Source organism: Mauremys reevesii, linkage group 12, assembly GCF_016161935.1.
Source record: "Mauremys reevesii isolate NIE-2019 linkage group 12, ASM1616193v1, whole genome shotgun sequence".
NCBI classification, from domain to species: domain Eukaryota; kingdom Metazoa; phylum Chordata; order Testudines; family Geoemydidae; genus Mauremys; species Mauremys reevesii.
This window is the reverse complement of record NC_052634.1, coordinates 46,133,613-46,139,612: the sequence shown is the minus strand read 5'-3', so window position 1 is coordinate 46,139,612 and position 6,000 is coordinate 46,133,613.

The following is a 6,000-nucleotide window of genomic DNA, read 5'->3' as shown; positions in this document are numbered from 1 at the left end:
AGAGAATCCAGACACAGGTCACTCCCTGTGCCAGAGAGAAAGGAAATATCAGAGACAGGAATCAAAAAAGAGATGAACAAACCAAGATATGTGCAGGAGACATCAAACCTATGAGGAACTGATTTTCCCCAAACCCTTCCCCAGAGGAGAGAGGAAAGGATCAGTTTTGGTCTGCATCTCACGAGAACACTCAGGGGAAATTGAGATCGGGGAGTGACCTGCTGCCAGTTGTCAGTCAGAATAGGAGGGAAGCCATGAGTGACATCTGCCTAATGATTCCACATCTGCAGGGAACAATCCTGAACTTGGAGAGTTCACAGGGTCTTTGTAGGGCATCCCAAATGTTTCCTGTGTTCACAGACAGTTTCTGAGTTGGTTTAACCAATCCCTCACCTGTGCAGGCAGCTCTCAGGAGCACTTCTTTCTCAGAGCCCTGGTGGTCTGGGACCCACGGCTCTTCCCCTCGTTCCAACTGTTGTACTTAAAGTACAGCACAGGATCTTTTCAGGGTGGACAAGGCAAAGTGCCACATTTCTTGGCAATACATGTATCGATTAACACTGTATCACATGCATGTGATATATATTACACTCATGCGCTCACACACACCCACAAGCACAATCCATCTTGTTGTTGTTACCAACTAGTTGCTCTCCTTAACTTCACTGGCCAGGTGAGTTAGATGGGGGAGGGGTGGAGCCGGGCTTCTGTTGATCCGGATCAATGTGCCCATGTGGGGGAAGGCTAGCTCAGTGGTTTGAGCACTGGCCTACTAAACCCAGGGTTATGATTCAGTCCTTGAGGGGACCGTTTGGGGATTGGTCCTGCTTTGAGCAGGGGGTTGGACTAGATGATCTCTTGAGGTCCCTTCCAACCCTATGATTCTATGTTGACAAGACCTGGGGTCCTCTACAAGAAACTTCACATTTATAGCAGCTTCCTTCTCATGCAAATCTGTACCAGATTCAAAGTCTGTGGCACCTCCTTCTGGGGGTTAACTTAATGCTGCCACATTTATTTTCAAAGAGGGTGTTTTCAATAGAAGGTGCTCGCTTCTAACTCCCAAGCCCATCAATATGTCTGATGTTCTTTAATGAGCCCACTTGACAAGTTTTATTGCTCTTGAGTCTGGCTTCCATCCCCCTCCAACTGTTGCAGCTGTCTGGAGGTGCTGCCTTCCATGCCTTGCTCATTCACACCTCATTCATTCAACGGGGCACTTGATTAAAGGGGAGGGGGAGGTCTTATTCTACTCCTAGCAAAAAGATATTTTTCTTCTACCTTAACTATCCTTACGAGCTATAACATTATACCAAGGCTCAATACAAAGTTTCTATATAAGGATTGGATACAAAGATCCCATATCAAAGGACTTGACACAAAGTTGCATGAAAACAGAGGTCACACATGGGGAGCCCCAATACAAGGTTATGTGAAGAGGCATAATACAAAGTCATATGAAAGTTATGCAAAGATGCTTAATGCAGAGATTTATCTACACAGCTGGAAGCTCACATCAGGTTTGGAAACTGGAAACCTTACTCCAGGAAAAGAAAACAAGGGAGGTCAGTGCAATTTGTGGGATACTTGTCACAAAGAATATCCCATGATTTTAACCCCAGCTCATTTTTAAGCAGTAACATCCCAAGATCAGCTTCCTTGGCTTAGAATGGCAGGAGAGTTATTATTATAAATCAGATTCATTACCTTAGTGCCTAAGGACTATCAGTGGGTCCCCATTGTGCTAGGCACAGTACAAATAAGAATAGCCCTGAAGAATTTACAATCTAAATAGACAAGACAGTCACAGAATGGGGGAAGGGGTAGAACCCACTGTTAGAATATATCAGAGGGGTAGCCTTGTTAGTCTGGATTTGTAAAAGCAGCAAAGAGTCCTGTGGCACCTTATAGACTAACAGACGTATTGGAGCATGAGCTTTCGTGGGTGAATACCCACTTGGTCATACACATGTGGCGGAAATGTGCAGGGGCAGGTATAAATATGCAGGCAAGAATCAGTCTAGAGATAACGAGGTTAGTTCAATCAGGGAGGATGGGGCCCTCTTCTAGCAGTTGAGGTGTGAACACCAAGGGAGGAGAAACTGCTTTTGTAGTTGGCTAGCCATTCACAGTCTTTGTTTAATCCTGAGCTGATGGTGTCAAATTTGCAGATGAACTGAAGCTCAGCAGTTTCTCTTTGGAGTCTGGTCCTGAAGTTTTTTTTGCTGCAGGATGCCTACTTTTAAATCTGCTATTGTGTGTCCAGGGAGGTTGAAGTGTTCTCCTATAGGTTTTTGTATATTGCCATTCCTAATATCTGACTTGTGTCCATTTATCCTTTTATGTAGGGACGGGCCAGTTTGGCCGATGTACATAACAGAAGGGCATTGCTGGCATATGATGGCGTATATTACATTGGTGGACATGCAGGTGAATGAACTGGTGATGGTGTGGCTGCTCTGGTTAGGTCCTGTGATGGTGTTGCTGGTGTAGATATGTGGGCAGAGTTGGCATCGAGGTTTGTTGCATGGATTGTTTCCTGAGTTAGAGTTACTATGGTGTGGTGTGTGGTGGCTAGTGACAATATGCTTAAGGTTGGCGGGTTGTCTATGGGTGAGGACTGGCCTGCCTCCCAAGGCCTGTGAAAGTGAGGGATCGCTGTCCAGGATGGGTTGTAGATCACTGATGATGTGTTGGAGAGGTTTTAGCTGAGGACTGTATGTGATGGCCAATGGAGTTCTGTTGGTTTCTTTGTTGGGCTTCTCTTGCAGTAGGAGGCTTCTGGGTACACGTCTGGCCCTGTTGATCTGTTTCCTTATTGCTGCTTCTTAGCACTAATCCTGCACGCACCCTCCCCATGTCCTGGCACCCCAGAATTATTTACTCCCCCCCTTCTCCTCCTCTCACATGGCTCTGTTCTTCCTTCACCCATGGGCTCCTGAATGGCAACATTATACACTCTCCTATTAAAAGAGGAGCTCCTATGACTGTCACACAAGCCAGGCATGAGTCATACACCTATTTACTCAATTTAGAATTCTACAGGAGGCATATTTTCCTCCTAAAATGAGGAAACGGCATGAAAGCTACAGTTATTAATGTAGTTATTAAGGGATCCTATAAGGATACATTAAATGCAATTTTAAAATGACTGACAGCACCAAAAAGGCACATGTCCAAAAATTATTCTAGTGGGTGGGAGATAAGGCAAAAATATGGGGGCAAGGAAACTTGTCAACACTTGTATGACAAATAAAGTTATTACTGCTCAGGTTCTTCAGAGACCCCACAGCTTCTAATAACTGAGGGGACAGGACTCCTTACCCAGCGAGATCACCGTCTCATAGTTCTCCTGCATGACGTCTCTGCAGAGGGCTCTCTGAGTGGGGTCCAGCAGAGCCCCCTCTTCCCTGGTGAAATACACAGCCACCTCCTCGAAGGTCACCGGCCCCTGAAAGAGCAAGAGTCCAACACTCAGTACCTGCTGCCCCACTCACAGCCCCACTATTCATGGGGGAGAGGAACCAATCAAATGGAAGCTCTGAGACAGAGACAGTCGGCGGAGTCCTATCCCCACACTGCTGAGAGCAGCCAGGGGGCATCACGGTAAAAGAACAAAGAGAGACCCCTTGTCTCTGCCAGCAGATCCATCACATGGTTACGAGCCAGAGGCTGATACAACCCCATGTAGGGAACCTAACACCCTCTCCACTGCCAGCAGCTGGATATGAGGGGCTGAGACATCTTCCCTACACCTTCCTACCTTTCCATGTCACACTAGCCTCTGGCTAGCAGGTTGAGGGTTCAGCACCAGAAGTCTGGTCAGTTTTCCCCGCCCTGCCCAGGGGGTTTGTGTCTCTATTTCCTGTTTTAAAATTAGGGAATTTTCTCCCCCAACATCCAAGCCTTTGTTCTGAGGATCAGGGCCAACGTTAAACAAGTCCCAGCAGGTTTGTCACACTCTGTCCCCCTCCCTTTCTTCACCCAGGGTATTCCCTGCCCCCTCCAGACGTAAGTCTCCTGAAGTTGCCACCTCTTCAGTATTTACAACCCCTCTCCCTCCAGTAAGAACCCACCAGCAGCCCCCCAATAACCCCTACCTGAGCTGGCTCCACTGCAGCCATTTCTCTCCCCTGTCCCACGGGAGGATGGGATGAACCGGAGCGAGACGTGGGCGTCATTCAGCAGCCTGGCAGGGCGAGAAGGGCAGTTGTGGGGGTTTCAGAACAGGCTTTAGTTCATTTCACATCACAATTCCCCCAGGCCCTTTCCCTGCAGACAGACATCCGAGACTCTGCCATGATGGGAAATGCTTGATCTCTTTATTACAGTGTAGACCTGACCCCTCCTGCCAGGGCTAAATCCACAGACATTTTTCAGCCTCCGCAGTAATAAAGTCTCTGAACAAAATGCTAGAAAGGAGCAGAACCAAAGGGGCTGGGCAGGCTCCATAGGGGACACTGGTTCCTCCTTCCCCACCGGTGCCCCAGCCATGCCCTGTGGCTGGCAGAGAGCGGCCACCCCATCTCCACCCCAGAGGGAACTGTGTCTCAGGGCTCCCCCAAACAGCACCCAAAAACCCCCATCCCCTTTGGGGAATGACTCAGGGCAACAATTTCCCACCCAAACAAGGACAAATTGCTGCAGATGAAATGGGGGGTGGGGGGAAGCCCCCCCCAAATATGAGGAGAATTTAAATTGACATTTGAGAATTATGGAGAAAATTGGGAAAAATAAGAGACTAGAGAGTCAATAATTTTAGGAAAAACGAGGGAATCTCCTTGGGTTTGATAGTCCTGTGTGGTGAGTGGAGAGAAAAGGGGGAGAACCAGAGAGACTTGTTACCAGCACTGGGGAGGGAAGTGGCACAGGCAGGAGAAGGATGCAGGTAACGCCCCCCCCCCCCCCGACTCATACACACTCTCCCCCTGGACTTTCCCGGCTGCCCAGAGACCGTTCAACCCCCACCTGCCCCACTGCCCTTCCCCCGCCTGCAGCTCCGGCTTCTCCCCTCCCGCCCCCGCCAGCCACACAACGGGGAACCCCCGGGCCCCAGGCTCTGTCCCCACCTGGATCCCAGCGGGGCCTGGGGCAGATCTCGGCTGCAGCGGAGAACTGCGGCTCCGCTCCGGCTCGGGCGGCTCCAGCGCTGCTGGCAGCACGTGGCCACCAGAGACTAGCTGCTGAGCCCGGGCTCCTGCGTCAAAATGTGCCAGAGCCCCGCCCCCAGGAGCTGCCCCGCCCCCAGGAGCTGCCCCGCCCCCGTCTGTGCCAGAGCCCCGCCCCCAGGAGCTGCCCAATGTCCCATCTCTGGGCTTTGTTCTCCTGCCTCCTTGTTCCCAGCACCCACCGCTCCCAGCTGCTCCCTTCCTGTGTCTGCAAACACCCCCCTGCCCCCGGGGCAGCTGCAGCGCTGGCTGGGGCTGTCTCCAGTGGCTGAAGTTGCCTCCATCTCTGCTTTACCTGGGGGGGGGGGAGAGACAAAGAGAGGAGATGGTCCCAGGGTGTGAAAGCAGAATTAGGGGGCAGGGAAAGAAGGACTGTTTGGAAAAGTGGGTTTTTTGCGAGGGGAGGGGAGGTCAGTCCTGTATTGGACCAACTGCCGGTGGGGGGAGAGCGAGAGAGAGAAGCGACACGCAAGCTGCGCTCTTTCCCCAGCAGCAGATGGGTCACGTGGTCTCTCTGCTGGCCTGGCTAACCCCGGACGGGACCCGGCTACCCCTACAGGGCAGGCAAGAGCGGCGGCCCGGGCGGGCAGGGGGAGGGGCCCGAGCGGAGGGGCGGAGCCGCGTGAGCAGGTATGCAGATCTGTGTGCGAGCAGAGCATTGTGGGAGCGGACGCAGGCTGCCAGGCAGGGCCCGACTTTGGCACCGGGAGCTCGGCGTGGGGAAGGGACGGTCTCCGGGGGCCACGTCGGGGCAGCTGTCGGCAGTGGGGGCCGGTGGGGGCGAGGCCGGCGGTGGGGCGCGGTCCGCCCGTGTGTTATAAGTGCGGGGCGA